Here is a 19,222-nt window from a genome sequence, read left to right as displayed (position 1 = left end):
TAAATTTGGCACGTATCTGTCCTTCAGTCCAAGAAGTACAGTTTTTCAGTATCATGTGAAACGTTTACCACATTTATAAGGGTATTTGTATTTATTTAAATACCAGGTCCGTCAGATTGAGGTACAAAACCAATGCCTATTTATTACTGAATAAGAAAGTTCTGGTCACATGGGCTGGAATACACGTATTGCTATAAGCAACATATTTTCTTTGTGAAGGAATGGAAGAAGGCTATATTATCAGAAGGTGGGCTGGAGAGCCTGAAATTAGAGGAATTAGGAACTAGTTTTATGATTTGATTATCTAAAGTGTTTCTCAAAGTATAAGTCCATTGACTACCTCCATCAGTCTCCCCAAGGATGTTCACTAAAATGGAAATTCTTAGACACTAACCTAGATTAACTGTATCAAAATCTCCAGGTATGGACCCAGAGTCTGCACTTTTAACGAACATCCAAGGTGATATTTATGTGCATGGAAGTTTGGGAACCAGCAGTACTTGGTTCCAGTGTAACCAGGAAAAAGGGTAGTGGTGCCCCTTTTCTACAATATGGGAGACTTTGCCAATAGGAAATTAACAGGTCAAGGGTGTTGGTAAGACTGACTTTTCACTAAATCTACTGGTAGAGTACTGCTCATTTCAAACTCTGAGACTGCTTTTCTCTGATTCCCTGATGTTCTTAACTTCATTCGATCGCTGTCAAGTCATGGGAGAAAATCATTCTTTTTTCACTTCATATCACTGCCCAGATTTATTATATACTTTTTATATATTTTTATAGAAGTGTAATTGTATACAGTGACAGTGACAATTTGATGAGTTTTGACAACTGCAGATATCCGTGTAACCAGTACTCCAGCTGAGTATGCCATCATCCTAGGAGGTTCACTACGGTCTCTTCCATTCTATCCCTGGCCCTATCTATCCTGGCAACCACTATCATGATTTCTCTCCCCACAGATCAGTTTTGCCTGTTCCATAATTTCATAAAATGATGTATTAACTATGGGCTAACTCCATAATTTTTATAAGACAGTGACACTCATTTTTCCAAGTTCTTTTAAGAGAAACCACTCTAGACAACCCTTGGAAAACTCCAACACATTTCATTTTGTGTTGGTAAAGGTAGACCACCTTACAAGAAGTATAAACAGTATGCCGCTGAGGACTTTAGAAACTATTCTTCTGTAATTAGTTAGCTAGTTTTAAGCCTTGAACTAGACATATTTCAACTAAAAGCACTCTGATAATAGGAGAGTATGCAGATGATCCAAATGGAATCAATTCTTCTGATCCGAAACAGTGATACCCCCAATCTCCTGTAAGAATTTGGAGATCAACTTGCTAACATGCTATTGGTAATACTTAGGAAGAAGGAAGAATGTGTGGAGATAGGCAAATGAATGCCACTTGATCCATAGACTGTGGACCACCAAGTTTGATCCTGTATTAGCTTTCAAAAGGGATCAGTAACATCTTCCCCAACCTTGGATTTCAACATATTCTTATCCACTTTTGTCTTTGCAGCCCCACAATTGCAGTCTTTTTCAGACCCTAAAAGAGAAATTTGAGAAATAGTACATCCTTTCTACCATCCATTATCATAATTCCCTGGTACCTGTAACACATCCTCTGGTCCTTGCCAGTTTTGCATGCTTTGATTCCTCCAGGATTTTAACATTCCTGCTACTATTTGTATGGTTCTCTGTCACTCTGATCACTTGCCTCCGTCTTTTTGAGTGTTCATTCTATATTCTAGTTTAAAGAGCTCTGTGCCATCTCTCTAATTTCTTTAAGAATATCCGCACCTCTTTTCTCTTCTTTGGAATTGCCCGAAGTCATGCTTCTGAGCACTTCCTGGTACTGTCTTCTTTTGGAAACTTGTGGAATTATGCCTATTTTAAAAGATATTTTGAAGTCTGGCTTCCTTAAGTCCTCTGTACGCATTTTATCCAGCTCATCCTTGTCTTCCCTTGAAGACGACATGGCCACATTCTCCCGGGGTCTCATCCCTTCCACTCTAACAAATGGCTTCTTCCCATTGGTTGGAATCAGTCAGAGCATAGTTATTTTTATTCTTTCCTCTACCTTCTAGGATGTGAAGGCAAGTGAAAAAAACTCTGCTTTTATCTGAATGAGATATCCAGAATGTTATCCCCAGCGTGTGTGCTCTGCCAATTTTGTGGCTTTCCCCCATGTGGCTCAGCTCAGTTTCCATAAAAACATCACTTCTGTTCCTCTCTCCTTTCATCTTCATCCAACTGTTCAGGGATTCCTCTGAATCTATTGTTATTACAGCCTACAGTGCTGTTCCATCTCCTCTCAACGGGTCTTTTGTGCACAGCACACCCTCTATCACTATGTTCCCATGGACCTGTTCCATCCTGCCAACTCTCTTGGTATCTGTGAGGTCTTGTTTGTCACCCTGTGCTGTAATCTCAAGGTTACTATGTTCTGTGCATGATATCAGGACATCTGCTGTCTAGTTTGTTTCTGATGTCCTTCCCAATAGTTTTCTCATGGAATCACTCGGCACCTCCCTCACTGTTGAAATTCTTCCCAGGCCTTCCTTCATGTCATCCATGGAAACCCATTTCAGTTTTATGTAGGTGTTTTTTTCTCCTTTCCCATCTGTTTTCCATTTACAGCCCTTTTGGCCAGATGAGTTGGTCTCTGACTAAACACATTCTTTTCACTCTTTGAAAAATGTTCTCCATTCTTAGTCAAATATCCTTCATTCCTACATTTGAAGCTGTGGCCCTGAAATGAAAATTTGCACCAAGTGTGTACCTGGCCATTCATTTTTTTAAAAAAATTTATTTAATTATTTACTTATTTAATTTTTGGCTGCATTGGGTCTTTGTTGCCGCGTGCGGGCTTTCTCTAGTTGCGGCGAGCGGGGACTACTCTTCGTTGCGGTGCGCGGGCTTCTCATTGCAGTGGCTTCTCTTGTCGCGGAGCATGGGCTCTAGGCATGTGGACTTCAATAGTTGTGGCACGTGGGCTCAGTAGTTGTGGCTTACGGGCTCTAGAGCACAGGCTCAGTAGTTGTGACACACAGACTTAGTTGCTCTGCGGTATGTGGGATCTTCCCAGACCAGGGCTCAAACCCGTGTCCCCTGCACTGGCAGGCGGATTCTTAACCACTGCCCCACCAAGGAAGTCCCCTGGCCATTCATTTTTCATGTCACATTTTCGTTCTCCACATTTGTGCCCTAAGTCTTCTATGTTTCAAATTTCACAGCATCTTGAGATGCTTCCATCTCTATTTTGACGGCTTTTCATTTCCCTGTAACTTGGCAGTTGATAGTCTGACCAGCCTCAGCAGGCTCTGCCGTATGCCAGATTCGTATTCCGCGAGATAACTCCTCTTCCTGCATGACTTAATTGTGACAATTCAGAGATATTACCATATCCCTCGCTCGGAGTCCCCAAATTCCAGCATATGACTTCTCCTCTGTAGCTTTACCATTCGTGTGTCTTTCTCCTCTGTGGGAAAGGAATATCAAAGGTGGTGTAGCGTAGTAGAAAGGAGGCTTGCTCTGCTACTTATTACTGGGCAGCTAAAGAGGAGAAATAACTGGGAATTCCCTGGAGGTCCAGTGGTTAGGACTCCATGCTTCCACTGCAGGGGGCACAGTTTCGATCCCTGGTCGGGGAACTAGGATCCTGCGTGCTGCACAGCACGGCCAAAAAAACCCAACAAATAACTAAAATACGTGAACTTTCCAAGCCTCAGCTTCTTCATCCTTCAAGTAGTGATAGAATAATAACATGACTAGGTTATTATGATGATTTAATAAGATACTATATATGAGACCACTGTGTACGCTGAAAGGAACACAAATACAGGTCTTAAGAATAATCATTGGGTAATTCAACCTGCAGAGCACATTCAGCAGCCTTGAGAGGTTGCTCAATATTTGCTCCAACCCTGTATTAACTCAAATATTGAGTGCCTCCTAGAAGCCAGATTCTCTAAAGAGAAACAGAGGCAGGCACACAAAACTCGGTGGTCGAGTTCTTAGCCAGGAAGAAACTGAATTTAGGAGTACGTCCTTTCCCCAGAGGATTAACATGGGCGTTGTGGTAGCCTCTGCGCTGCTCACAAACGTCTGTGCCATGCTTTGTTCTTTGGATTTTAACACCATCCTGCACAAGTGTTCCTGAGCATCCCAGAGGTCATCCCAGTGGTGTGCAAGAATCTGCTTATTTTCTAGAACTCCAGGCAGTTTGGACCTCTAGCTCATGCAGGATCCACCCTAAGCTAACTTCATCTGGGAACTGGCCACAGTACCCCTTCTCCACCGTAACCATGATGGGATGGCATGGCTCTCTAGTTAGTTTGTTGGACAACTGTAAGAACAGCTAACCATGATAATAGCACCTACAAGTCTCATGTTTTGAATACCTACCATGTGTCACATAGTCTGCTAGGCTCTCAATATACATCACTGTTTCTCAACCATTTTTAAAAAGATTATTGTTCCCCTAAGGAGCCTTTTTAGACATGTTTTTCTTAATATCCCCTCCATGAAATTTTAATACCAAAGACTTACTCTATTTGTTTAGGCACTATATGTATGTCAGTATTATCTGTGCTTTATATGTAAAAAGAGAGATTTTTTTCACCCTCTCCCCTGAGAACAAATTTTCACCCCCTTGGGGATGATGTTACCTCCCATAGAGAATGCATTTTTTTTAATATATATAATAGGTATATATGTGTATATATATGTATTTATTTTTCCCCTTCCTGTAATCATTCCCCAAATAATTTCTAAACTGTTTGCTCAACCTCTGAAACTGTTGCACAACTATTGACCCCAGGGAAAGAAAGCTTGATGTGGAGGTAACAGAAAACACTCCAATTTGAGGTAAGGCTGCATTTTCCACGTAGAGCCCAGCCCCCTGGTCAAGCCTGCACAGACTCTAGCTTGATGCAATCCTGTGGTCTCTCTCGACACACACTCATTTCTTTGTGACCTCCTCCCCCAGGATCTTGAATGGGATGCTAGACATTGCTCATGAGAAACCCGAGGAGGATACTAAAAAGACAGCCACAGTTTTCCTCATGCCTGCCGCCAAGTTTCTTGAGGGCCCAGCTGTTGGGGTAAGATTTTGTAGAATTTTTATTTATTTTTATTATATTTTAGAATTTATATATAATTATATATGAGCTATATATAATTATATGTATAAATTCTAAAATTATATATATGTATAAAAACCTCTGAGAGGGCTTCCCTGGTGGCGCAGTGGTTGAGAGTCCGCCTGCCGATGCAGGGGTCACGGGTTCGTTCCCCGGTCCGGGAGGATCCCACATGCCGTGGAGTGGCTGGGCCCATGAGCCATGGCCGCTGAGCCTGCGCGTCCGGAGCCTGTGCTCTGCAACGGGAGAGGCCACAACAGTGAGAGGCCTGCGCACTGCAAAAAAAAAAAAAAAAAAAAAAATCCTCCGAGATTTCAGATACTGTCTTAGTTTTCTGTAGTGTCAAAGGGCTAGAAAATGTGGAAATGGGGGAAGGTAGTAGTGGAAGGATGGATGGGTGAAAGAGAGAAGGAGAGAGAGGAGAGGAGAGGAGAGGAGGGAAGACTAGAGGGCTGGGGGTGGGAGGAAAGAGAAAGAAAAGGGGAATGAGGGAAAATGTACTGGAAAGAGCAAGGGCCTTGGAATCAGACAACTAGCTTGTTACTTTGTGACCTTGGGAAAGTTACTTTAACACTCTAGGTCATTGATACTTGCTTTCTAAGATCTGTTTTCCTATGTACAATATCTGGCATATACAAGGTGCTCAACTGTGTAAGCATTATTATTCCACATACACGTATAGGTAATAAAAGGAATTAGAATCAAATAAATTTGCCAGTCAAGTTTTCTCATCTTAGAAAAGGCTTATGCATACCAGTACAAATGGGTACAGCCACAAGGCATTCTGTGACCTCAGGAGCAAAGGCTGATGGAAGAGGAGCCTTTGTGAGTTTCTGAGGGACCCAGTAAATAGCACTCCTTTTCCCCATTCAGTTTTTAAACCAGTGAGAAATAAGACAAAGGAGTTAGCAGATGGAGGCCAATATATGGCCCTCATTATGATCAATGCTACTTTACAGAGCATAGCTTCTATCTTTGAGCAAGTGGGCTTCTTAATACCAAACTCCAGAATTTGACCAACTTGCTCATCAGCCTCAGGCAATACCAGAATATGGCAGACTTCCCCATGTGGAGAGAGAGGCCCCCTGTGGTGGCTTCTAAGAAAAGGAACAGAAGCAGGAGCTAGGCCATGCATGATTTCTTTCTCCTTCTAAACTCACCAACCAGGGAAGTCAGTTCACCTTCCGCAGGGAAGGAATGTGTCAGGAAGCAGAAGAGGCCAGGTGTGGTATGCTAATGATGTCCCTCCACTTGGACAGGATTAATCGGGGGTGGTGAGGGTGGGGGTGGGAGTATGAGCTTCCCACCCTCCAACCAGCTCTCAAAGTCAGTAATGGGGTGTTTGCAGAACTGGGAGAATTAATGAGACTCTACAACTGGCCCTGGAGTGGGAGGAAGGGACACTGTAGTGTGCTTCAAAATGTTTAACAATTAGCTCTCTAGAAAAAAAAACTATGTCCATTTATAAATTTTTACTGATGTAAAGGGTATGCAGCACACCATTTATAAGTAATAATAAAATATACAATGCTCTTTATTTTTTATTTATTTAATTTTTTTTTTGCGGTACGCGGGCCTCTTACTGTTGTGGCCTCTCCCGTTGCGGAGCAGAGGCTCCAGACGCGCAGGCTCAGCGGCCATAGCTCACGGGCCCAGCAGCTCCGCGGCATGTGGGATCTTCCCAGACCGGGGCACGAACCCGTGTCCTCTGCACCGGCAGGCGGACTCTCAGACACTGCACCACCAGGGAAGCCCCAATGCTTTTTATTTTAAATTCCATATAGCCAGTTGATTCACACTGAATGTCTTCATTGATTTTTTGCTGAACTCTTGTATCCATAGCCAACCTCTGGTTGCAATTCAACTATGATTTGACAAGTGGAGTAATTTCCACCACCCAGATACCAATAGATATAAACAACTCACGAGCATAGAAAATAGTAAAATTTAGTAAGATTATTAAGAAGGGATGAGTTTTGAGTGTTTATGGCCTTTGTTTTTAATGTAAGTTAATTTTAAGTTTATGCAATTTAATTTTATTTATTTATTTATTTTTTTGCTGTACGCGGGCCTCTCACTGCTGTGGCCTCTCCCATTGCGGAGCACAGGCTCCGGACGCGCAGGCTCAGTGGCCAATTTTAATAATGACAGTGTTTAACAGTACAACTTGTAGAAAGCCTAAAAATGTATCAGTTGGCACACCACCGAGGAACGTCCCACAGTTCTAATTATGTTTTTTACAGGTGTGGCAAATTACAGTTTAATCCCCACTTAAGGAGATATTTGGGTAGCCACCTGGCACGAGGGGTGGGCTGGCTGCAGGGATCTCCAAGCAGGAAGAATGGCATCCACCAGGGGGCAGTGTGCTTCCAGGTGGTCCCTCATAGAGGGAGCCAGACCTCAGCCTGCAGTTACTAGAGGAAGAAGGATAAGGGCCACATCTGGGGGCAGAAGGCTGAGACTCAGGGCTTCTTCCTGGGTATTGACCAGGGGAGCAGTCAGGAAAGCAAAACAGAAGTCCTGAGGTGCCATGGGAGAAGGAGTGAGGGGAGAAGCCTCCTGCTGCCTGTACCCATCTGGCAACTGGGCAGCAAGGCCCATTCCAGACCCCACTCTCTGGGCGGGGTGGAGACTCACCCAGGACAGAGGATGAACAGGACAGAGGGCTCAGGAGCGTGAGTGGGACAGAACTTAAATTACCCCAAATGGGGCTCAGGGCCTGTAGTTGAGAGGGCCAGGGAGGAGAGACCAATACTAGAAGCGAAGCAGAATTTTCTAGTCAGTTAAACAATTTGGAGCCTTGGAGGACTCAAGCAGGATCACAAAAATCCAGTTTCCAGACTGTTCTCTTTCCTGCACACAGGGTCTGTGGTTGAGTTTTTAAGCAGGATCAAGTTACAAAGCGCCACACACCTATCCACAGGGGTTCTGATATGGTAAGTACTTATATGTGATTTTTCCTTTTTCCATTTTGTATGCTTGTGGTCACTTTCTGGAAAGCCCATTTCAGGCTTAACTGCATCTTTCAGGAGCTTGGAAGTTCAATGTCTTGGTGACTTAGTTTTTCCTACATAAGATAAATCCTGCCACCTTAACAAAGCAAAAGCAAAATTGGTACCTGGAAAAATTGCATTTTCTTATCAGTTTGGGCAGAATTGTCCCTAAAATGTTATAGACTATTCAAATCATTTATATAAAATAAGTTTTTGTTTGTTTCTCTACACTCACCTGTTAGGAGATTCCGTTTGCTTACTTGTTTTGTTTATGAAAGTTTAGCTTCGTATTGAAACTTGAAAGCCAAGCATTTCAAAAGAGTTGTGCTTGTCTCTTTGCTTGTTTCAGGCATAAATTGCTCCCAGGCCACGGGATAAAAGTCACTTCATAACTGGTGTATGGGCCTTAGGTCAATAGAAGATCACCAAATTCAGTTTGAGACAATATGTGACTTCATCTTAGATTGCTATTTTTAACAGTTTATGAACACAGTGGTTTACTAGCAAAAATGAGAAAACGGCAAAATTTTGGTGATTAACGTCTATCATAAATTAGTGTTGCAGGAGAAGGGGGAGTGAGAGAATGGTCATGTCCCAAGTCTCGGGCGAGTTCCTGGGACAGGCCACCAAGTGAGGGTCCTTGGTCTCTCATAGGAAAGAATTCAAGAGCGAGCGAAAGTAAAGTGAAAGCAGGTTTATTAGAGACAGACATATTCCACAGGCATAATGCCAGCTGTATCAGAAAGTGAGAGCGGCCCGGGGTATGGAGTTGTTAGTTTTTATGGGCTGGGTAATTTCATATGCTAAGGAGTGGGAGGAATATTCTAACTATTTTGGGGAAGGGGTGGGGACTTCAGAAATCGGGCTACCGCCCACTTTTTGGCCTTTTATGGTCAGCCTCAGAGCTGCCATGGTGCCTGTGGGGGTGTCATTTAGCTGATGTGTTACAATGAGCAGATGCTCAGGCTCAAGGTCTCCTGGAGGTTGAATCTTCTGCCATCTTGGGCCTGGTCGGTTTTTACCAGTCTTTGTCGTATCCCGTTTTTCTCAATGGCTGTGTCATTCTTTTAACGGTTGTGCCTGCCCCCATTCGTTCCTGTCTCATTCGTTCAAGTTGTTAAATAATTTATTACAAAAAGTGTTTAAAGATTATCATGTTTCATACAGAATGAGAAAAAAGATAGCTAAAATTAATAAACAGAGTCACAGAGTGTATACTGTTTTCAAACTTAAACAGGTTTTTACAGTGCATAATTTTAAACATGTGCAGATGTAGAGAGTGTAATGAACTCTCAAATTTTGTTAACTTGTTTCATCTATAGCCTTACACCCCATCAGCATAGCATTTCATCTCTAAACATAGAACTTAAAAAAATATACCACTATTACATTTAAAAAATAGTTATAAAAAAACCCATAGTGTCTTTCAGTAACTGGTCACTGTTCAGATTTCCTCAGTTCTATGCCCACATATGCATGCTTAGACTTACAAGGACAATACAATACACTGCAATTGGTTAATATTTCTCTTAAGTTTCTTTTAATCTATAGGTTCTTCCATCTATTTTTTAGCACTTTATTTGTTAAAGATAACATTTTTCTTTTACTTAATATATCACAAACATTTCCCCATTATTCTTCAAGGCTTCATAATATTCCACTGTGTGGGTGTTCCAGAGTTTATTTCCACAATCCTCTATTGTTGGATAATTAATTGTTTCCAATATTTTTTGTATATTCAATCTACTGCACTCAACACCCTAACATACATTTTTGAAGAACTGCTTGATTGTTTCTTTAAGAAAAATTTCTAGTCGAAAGAATCAAACTCTCTCCCATTGCTTTTCCCGGTGGCTTGCTTTACTTCTAAAGTAAAAGTATGGACCTGCTGTTGAATTTGACATAAATCTATACTTTCCAAAAATTGAGGTTTCCTGCAATAAATTTTGAAATCATTTCTTACTGTACTGGTAAGACTCAGGATTATGTAAACAGGGTCTCTCATTACAGAAAGGTCAGGGAGAGATTTATGGCAAGATGACTACACAGGTGTTCACAGTCAAAGAGCAGGTTAAACTGGAAGGTGTCGTATGTCCTCAATGACCCGTCCCTCTGGCTTGATGAGTCACTTTAGTTTGAATTGAAAATGTCACTCTGTTTTACATGATTGATGAAAAACCCAGAGCATGTAAATAGAATGCCTTGGAAAATGTGTTCATTCCTTCTTTGATGGCTGTGCTGAAACTGTAAGGTTACAAGAAAGTCTAGTTTCCAGGAAGGAATGTGAGCAGTTGTTATTGCCACAGGCTAAGATTCCGCAACTTCCTTTGAAAGCTCTCAGGAATTCAGTGTGGGGTTGGATGAATGAAAAGGGAGTGGGGGTAAAGATAAAACCAGATCAGCCATGAATCAATAACTATTGAAGTAGCTGGTGGGTACCTGGTGATTCATTCTGCTGTTTTCCCTCATTTGGGATATGTATGAAAGTGCCTGTCTATAATAAAAACTTAGAAAGTTTCTCAGAGTAATATGGCCAATACGTGGCCATGTGCTCCTACTTGGTTCTTTGGGGCTCCAAGTACAGCCCTTGCAGCAAGCTTGAATGAATAAGAGTTCACGATAAATATTGTAATGGAATGTTTTTAAAGTAATAGCAGTCCTTGGAGAGATTTCAAACTATATTCCATGCAAGTGTGTGCCACCATTCACTTTTATTTCATGAAATAAATGAATCATACAGGAATATTTTACAAGGGAAATTATCATAGCCCCTTGCCAATGATGCTGGAAGATACTGTCTTATACCTTTTGTTAAGGAGACCACTCTTGAAAAGAAACAAAACAAAACAAAACTTCACAATCAGGAAATTCTCCCTTCTGTATAATCTGATTTATAAATACCTATGGTATACCAAATTGGGATTCATGAGATAATACTGATTTTTTTTAAACTTCTTTAGAAAGTCAGGGATTCCAGAGGCCCTCATACACAGTGGGATATCACCAAGAGTAGCTGTAGGAAATCAGGCGTCTAACATTTTAATTATAGAATTAATTCCAAGTCCTGGTGGAGTAAATTTTGGACATAAAGACTGCTTGCATTAGTTACACGGATATTTGACCTAAAAGATGCCTCCTCATAGTAGGCTAAGGACTAAGTGCTGAAAATGCCAAGTCAAATCACTTAACCAACCTCAGTGGTGATTCTCTGACATACAGAGATGAGGGAAATTTTGATTTATGAGTCAGAAACCACTAGCAAGCAGCAGATGGTTGACTTTTTGTGTCCCCACACCCTGACAATGAAACTAGAAAGCTATAACCCTTAATGGGCATAACTTAGATCTTGGTTATAAAAGACCTCATTTCATAAAATAATAAAGATTTTATCCCTTCAAGGGATTCCACATTTTATGCATGAGGAAACAAAGGATGAACGAAGCTTATAAACTCAAGGTTAGATTGAAATCATGGTCGGTTCTGATTTGATTCCATTAAGTGACAAAACCTAAAATTCACCGTGGTGACTTGTTTCAGGAAATAAGAGAACATCTTATATTCTCTGTGAAAAAAATGCATTCTATTCTATCTGCTCTCAACAACTGTTGTTTCTCACTAATACCAAAGTACACAATATCATTTCCATTTAGAATGTGTCTAGAACTAAGTTACAATATGGTGGTGAACAGAAGCCAGCTTGTATCAGCTCTGGCTACACATCTCTTCTGTAACATCACGTGAGTGACCTGAAATCAGACATGGAGGGAGTATTTCCACCACAGACATAGGCAAACACTTCAACCAGGAATTTTTTTTTTTTTTTTAATTTGGAAAGCCAGTTTGCCAGTATACCACTTGTTAAACTATAGATGCTTAGTAGTCAAGGCTTTAATATTTATAGTTTCAACCTATTTCCAGGTGACCATGAAGGCACATTACATTCTGCTAGGGCCCTGATCACGTCCAGAATCCTAAATATGGTTCTGCATGACCTGCCCCTTGCCTGCTTCTTAAGCTGCGTCTTATGCCACCCTTTTACTTGCTCCCAGCTCTTCAGACCCACAGACACGCTTTCATTCCTTTGAAAACTCCTTGCTCCTTCCCAGCACTTGGCCTTTCTGCAGTGTTCTCTGTGCCCCAACCCACTTGCTCCTAGTCAACAGTTTCAAGTCCTTCGGCTCATAGCTGAACTTATGCATTCCCTGACTCCAAGTCTAGGTCAGGTACCAGAGTTGAAAGCTTTCCTTGTGCTCTAAACCTTAGTTTTGTAAAACAAACTGCGGTTTGAAACTCTATCTATAATTGTTTGATTCAGGGTCACCTCCTTCACTGGACAGTTACTCCTATGGGAATTGGGTCTGTGTCTGTTTTTCCATTATGAGATTTCCCTACTAACTAGTAGGCATAGGGTCTTTTAAATATATATGCTTAAAAAATAGTCCAAAGATTCAGAAAAATTTAGAGAATAACATAATAAACACCTGTGTACTCATCAATGAGCTTTAACAAATCTCAACATTTTGCCAGAATTGTTTCACATTTTTTTTAAAGAACAAAAACTTTGGTATTCTAATTAAAACCTTTGTGAATTCCTCTCAATCCCATAGCCCTCCTTTGCACTCTGGAGAAAACCCTTATCATGAAGATGATAAGAACGAGCCATAATTTGCACGGAAAGAACCCATCTACATGCGTGTTTAGACAAGACAGTACTCATCTTTGCTGGTATACATGGTGGCTGGAAGTGAGCAAAAGGCCCTTACTAATGAGCGTTTATGGATAGCATGGTCCTCAGAAGAACTGACGCCCTATTTGGTTCAGGATTTCCCAGTATGTAGTTTGAGTCAATCATTTTATACTGTCCTTTAAAACTCTTATAATTTGTTTAAAGCTGTCTGAGTTCTGACATTAGCTTGATTTTTAGACACTTTAAGCTTCATTAACACAGGTGGAAAGAGGGAGTGTTGAGTAGTGAAGAGCATGGGCAGCAGAGGCGAAGTCTTTATGAGCTGTGTGATCAGAGCAGTGAGATCCCTGAGCATCATCATGGGCCTCACTGGAAACTGGCTAGAAATGCACATTCCCGCCTCCCACCCCAGACCCACTGAATCAGAAACTCAAGGGCGGGGTGGGGAGTGGGGGCAGCAGTCTGTTTTAACAAGCCCTCCAGGTGATTCTGTTACACTGATATAGGGCAAGGAATTTAAGCCCTCTAAGCCTCACTTTACTTACCTTTATTTTGCAATAGAAATAATAACAATAATATTGATGACACAAAACCTTTGTGAGGATTAAATATTAACACTTATTGAGCACTTCTTCTGGTATCAGGCACTATTCTTAGCACTTCCCATATTTTATCTCATTTAATCCTTAAATTAACTTCATCACAAATAAAAAGAGATTAGAAAAGTAACTGGCACCTAGCAAGCATTCAATAATTGTTAGTATCATACTATTATTGTTACCTTTTTGAGTTGTAAAGATTAAATGAGATGATGTAAGTGCTGAGCACATCTGATATATAACATGTGCTTAAAGGGTATTAACTATCTGCATATAAAAGCATTTGTCTGAGTACACATTATTTACAGGGGTCTTTATAGGAAGTGGAATATAGTCTAAAAAGATAATTGACAGGGAATCTCCCAATGGGAATGAAGACCATAATAGACAAAATGTTATAAATCACATTTCAGCATTTCTTTTTCTCATTTGCCGTAAGTCAAGGAAGCCAAAGACAGCTCTTTGAACTAATTGCGAGGGCCAAGAGGGTAATTAACGGCTCTCTAATTAAGCTGGTAATAGCCGCCCTCTATCGGAGAGATTAAAAGCCAGAGAATCACTGCCGGCGAGGACTTTGGAAGACAGGCCACGACAGCCTTGAAGTTCTCACCCTGCAAAATAGCTCAAAGAGAGACTTGGCTCTGTCTGCTGGGGTCCAAGGAAAAGAGGAAAGTGCAGCTGGATGGAGAACAGTTAAAAGTTTGTCAGGAAGCGTTCACTTGTATTTGGGCATTTGCATTTGTTTTAAAATCTTGCTCTGAAGTGTGCCTTCTAAAATTAAAAAGTCACTAGTAATTGCTTTGCAGTTTTATATAAATTGCTATCTATTGGAAAAGGACCAGTGTGCTCTACCTCGTCTGCTGTGAATGGGAAGCCAAGCAATGGAAGCCTTTCCTATTTGCTCTCTCTTCCCCAGCTGAACTGACCACTCCTCCTTGTGTGCGCAAAACATCATTGGCTTCTCCTCTGTTGGCACCTGGTACGCATGGAAGTGCTTGTCTTTTTCTTGGTCTAGACCAGTACTGTCCAGCTACATTTGTGATTTTAAGTTTTCTTAAGCAGTAGACCCTTGACCACAGGGGGTTAACCTGTGTATAACTTATAGTCGGCCCTCCCTTTTCAAGGTTCCTTGGCATCTGTGGATTCAACCGACCACAGACCATGTAATACTGTTTGACTTACTACTGAAAAAGGTCCGTGTATACATGGACCCACCCAGTTCGAACCTGCGTTGTTCAAGGCTCAACTGTAGACACTTTAAAAAAGTAAAAAGGAACAGGTAGAATTAGTTTTAATAATATATTTTTTGAAGCCAATGTATCCTGAATATTATCAATTTGCTATGTATTTAATACATGAATATTAATAGGTATTTCACAGGTTTTTGGGGGTATTAGTTCTTTGAAATCCAGTGTGCATGCTTCATTGACAGCATACCACAATTTGGATTAGTCATGTTTGAGTGCTACATAGCCACATGTGGCAGGGGCTCCTGTGTTGGACAGTGGGGGGTAGAGGACGAGCAACTGAAAGGCAGTATCTAATCTATCGTGTACCCACGGTGCTTCGGGCAGCGCATGAGACATAGTTGCTGTTCCATAAGTGAGCGTGGGAGGCAGAATTCTAAGGCCACCCCCGGTGACCCTTGCCTTTGTATCATCCGTTCCTCTTTGAGTGTGCGCGGAGCATATGAAAATGATGAGACATCAGTCTAGTGGTTAGGGTATGTTATACGGCAAAAGGGAAACTCTCTTGGATGGGCCTGCTCTAATCAGGCGAGTCTGTTAGGAGCAGAGTTTTCTCCAACTGGTAGCAAAGGAAAACATCGGAGAGAAACATTCCTGCTGGCCTGGAAGAATACGTACAGCTATGTAGTGAACTGCCAGTGGAAAGGAGCAGCCTTTGGAAGCTGAGACAGATCCCCAGACAACAAACTAGCAAGAAAACAGGGACCTCAGTCCTGCAGCCACAAAGGAATGAATTCTACCAAACACTAGTGAGCTTGTAAGAGGACTCTGAGCCCCAGATGAGGACTGCAGCTGACTTTTGATTTTAGCCTTGTGAGACCCTGAGCAGAGAACCTACCCACGCAGTGCCCTGATTTCAGCCCCATAGAGCTGTGAACTAAGACAGAAGTGGTGTTTTAAGCCCCCAAGTTTGTTGTAATTTGTTGCACAGCAATAGAAAACTAATACGGTAAATAAATGTCATAATTCAGCCATCATCGTCCAGTTGGGGACAATGTGTCTAAACCTTAGGCATAGTCCCTAAGAGGAAATAGTGACTTCTGAACATTAGATTTGAAAATCAAGCCAGTGTCGTTATGGCAGCATATTTCTCTTAACCATGCCAGGGCATCAGGAGTGCGACGTTTGAGTTATTCTCTCTTTCCCAGTGCCGTTCGCATTAGAGGGAGGAGCTAACGGAGAGGCAAAAAAAGACAAAGCCTTTGGAAACAAGTTCGATATACTCATCCTGTAAAGGAGTAATTATTGATGAAGCAGAGACAGATACGAGAAAAATGATAATAATAATCATAGCTCACATCTGCTGGGTTTATACTCTATGCCAGGCGTGTCACCCTTTGTTTCACTATATCTTCACCACAGCCCCAGAGGCAGAAAGTGTTACTAACTTCATTTTATGGATGTGGAAACTAAGCATAGAGGTAGGAGGAGATTTAGCTGCATAATCAGGCAATAAATCTGATTAGAAAGGAAGCAGAAGAAAGGGTATTCTTGGATGAAGCATTCTTCAGAACAGATTAGCCTGACTTCCAGATGCAGCTCTTTCTCTGGGATGGCAGAGAGCTTTATTTCTTCTCTGTTAACAGTCTCTTTTTATGCCCCTTTCTTCAAACAAGATGCATTTCCCAAGTGGTCCTTGATTTCTGCATTCAGTCTTTCTTTCTCCTTTGGAGACATCATTGAATCCTATGACTCCCAAAATTACCTCTGGTCCTAACTTTGAAAGGCACATCATGGATCATGCTGTTCTTCTGAGCTCCAACCCTCCAGTCACGTTACCTGGATGTCTCACTAACCTCTCAAGTTCAGCTTGTTCAACAAAGTAGAGTTCATCATTCTGGTCTGAAAACCAGCTCTCCTCTCCAATACTCCAACCCTGCCAATAATTCCATAATCACTGACCAGTCCACAAGGCTCCAAACCCCAAAGACTGTTCAACTGCTCTCATCTCCATTCCCTTTAGTCAATCAACTGCTAAAAGTATCTTTCCAGAATGTTTACTCAGCCATTCCTTCTTCATTCTTCAACCTCCTGAACCATTTAGTCCACTGACCTCCTTTACTTCCTTCCTTATCCGGCCTTGGTTCCATGCTGCATCAATTCGGTCACTCTTACCAGAGCCCAAATCCCCTTGCTGCTCTATTTTTCATCATTTCTCTTTGACATAACGTGATCCCAACCATCTTGTTTCTCTTCAACTGGGAGGCTGAGCAGTAGTGAAAAAATTGCACAGAGGGAAGATAAAAGTAGAATAGAATCCTCTGTTCCAGTTTTCACTGAGGCCCGAAGACCAAGGATGCCAAATACTATCATATTCCAAGGCAAATCATTCGGCCCACCTATACATGACTTGAGAAGAAAGTGGGTGGAAACAGGTTTTATGAGTTTTATCTTTCACTTACCTTGAGCTGTGAGTTCTTCCTATGTGACACTCCCTCCCTCCCCATACCTTAGCCATGTGGGAGCTTCACAGGCATCTTTGACAGGTATGTTTTGAAGCTTGGGGGACACAGACAGGCATTAGATTCATGCCTAGGGAAGAAAGTCTTTTTTTTTCGGTACGTGGTCCTCTCACTGCTGTGGCCTCTCCCGTTGCGGAGCACAGGCTCCAGACGTGCAGGCTCAGCGGCCGTGGCTCATGGGCCCAGCCGCTCCGCGGCATGTGGGATCTTCCCGGACCGGGGCACGAACCCGTGTCCCCTGCATCGGCAGGCGGACTCTCAACCACTGCGCCACCAGGGAAGCCCAGGAAGAAAGTCTTTAATGAGGGGCTGACTGAAATGAACTGTGTCAGTACAGCCGAGGGCTGCATTTAGGAAATAACCACATTCTGGTCTATGCCAGGCCAAAGCTGTATTTTTCCAGGGACCAAATGTGAAACCCACAGAAGGAATGTGAGTCTGGGTTGTTTAAAAGGAATTGTGACCCAAAGGACTTCCTGCAGTCAATGAGATGTCCTCAGCAAAAAGGGGTTGGAGGTTCTACTAGGTAGACAAGCAGAGAGGGATTGTAGGTGGCTGGTTAGAGGAGAGGCACTGCCTGAGGCAAAGGAATTCCAACTGGAAGGGTCCAGCAGGCGGGTGTCTGGGGAGGCCACAGATACTCGAATGAGAGAAAAAATGCCAGCTTAAAACAGCAGCCAGAACCAGAGGGAAGCTACCCCAACTTATATTTGTGTCAGTCAGATAAGGCCTTCCTTCCACTTACCTTCCTGCCGTCTCTGCTCCCATCTTGGAAGACCTTTTGGTAGCCAAGCGGTGGGAGATCGGAGAGGGGTCGGGAGGAGTAGCACTAATGGGGAAATAGAAGTGAAACCTCATTCCCCACGGCAGGCCCTTTGTTCTAAAGCATATCCAAGCTTGCAGTGAAGTTTGGAGTTTTGTTGCAATAGTTCTTGGCATATTAATTTATAAACTGAAGCTGTGATTTGGGGATGAAGTGACCAGAGGACATTTTATTATCTGAGATGATCAGAGAGTTAGAAGATCTTCCTAATATTTCATCTGAAAGGTAAGGAAGAGCTGGCTCAAAAAAGAGAATTCAAATGGGCAGTTGGGGGTGAATAAAATTGTTTTCTCTTTGCACCCTAGGAATCCATCTTGCTCAGTGAGATCATTCAATTATATCATTGAAATAATCTCAATCCAAAGCTAGGTCGAGACTTTCAAGCCATGGCAATGTAGCAATATAGGTGGCAATATAGGTGGACACACCCTCCTATTCTCTGCAAAGTTACCTTGAGCCTCTCGACCTTCCTTGCTCCCTGAGCTTCACACTGCCCCCTTACTCTCAGATGATCTTGCTTCAGTCTTTGCAGAAAGAGCAGAATTCATCAGAAGGGAGGAAACTCTTCATTTCTTCTGCATCCCCAAATGGAGCTTAGAACTGTACTTAGAGTATTAATTGTTAATTAACACATATATTGTAAATATGTAAAGGATGGTTCCACTATTTGACAATCGTATATTCTCTTAGGCAGGTAAACTCTTTTCTCCATAATCTTATTTTCAGTATTGGTTTGCTTATCATCTCATTTTCATATATTGTAAAAGTAAACCTTGAGCTTAATTTGAAATTTAGAAAACTTTTTCTGTTCATACTAAAACTTATGAGACAATCTAAAGTCAAGTTTTAATTTATATGTATTGCATTCTGCAAAATATGTTCACAAGATTACCATTTGTATGGTATTTTATAATGTTTGAAATAGGGCATTTCATGCCTTTGCCATTACCCTCAGAGAGCTTTTCTAGTCTCAATTCTCTTATTCCATCTAATTACAATTTCATTTTAAAAGCAGTTGGGAACATATATACCCTGAGCATTTAAATATGCTACATTTAATGTATCTAATGAGGTTTTAATTCCAATATAACTAACAAAATAATTTAAAAACTGAGTTGCTAGTGGAAGCGTGCTTCTCTATACAAGTCATTTACATTATCTAAAGGAATTTTAAGTTCATTATAGAAAATTTGAAAATCACAGGAAAATATAAAGACTAAAATAAAAATCAGCATAACCACAGCACTACTTCCCCAC

The 19,222-nt window shown here is 41.6% G+C and overlaps 1 long non-coding RNA gene across 3 annotated transcripts in view; it reads left to right on the top strand.

Annotated features, from left to right (window-relative positions):
• Positions 1–19,222, top strand: part of LOC117312783 (uncharacterized) — a 199,418-nt gene that overhangs the window by 20,998 nt on the left and 159,198 nt on the right. For 2 of the 3 annotated variants that reach the window (XR_012332618.1, XR_004527230.2), the window contains exons 2-3: positions 5,001–5,115; positions 8,018–8,090. This is a non-coding gene — a long non-coding RNA (uncharacterized lncRNA). Of the gene's footprint in view, positions 1–5,000; positions 5,116–8,017; positions 8,091–12,754; positions 12,909–19,222 lie in introns of those variants that run through there. The other variant, XR_012332619.1, reaches the window with a different exon arrangement.

The sequence above is a fragment of the Tursiops truncatus genome, chromosome 6 (genome assembly GCF_011762595.2).
Source record: "Tursiops truncatus isolate mTurTru1 chromosome 6, mTurTru1.mat.Y, whole genome shotgun sequence".
Classification (NCBI taxonomy): Eukaryota; Metazoa; Chordata; class Mammalia; order Artiodactyla; family Delphinidae; genus Tursiops; species Tursiops truncatus.
Note: the sequence above shows the minus strand (reverse complement) of the source record. Positions and strands in the feature narration are given on the sequence as shown.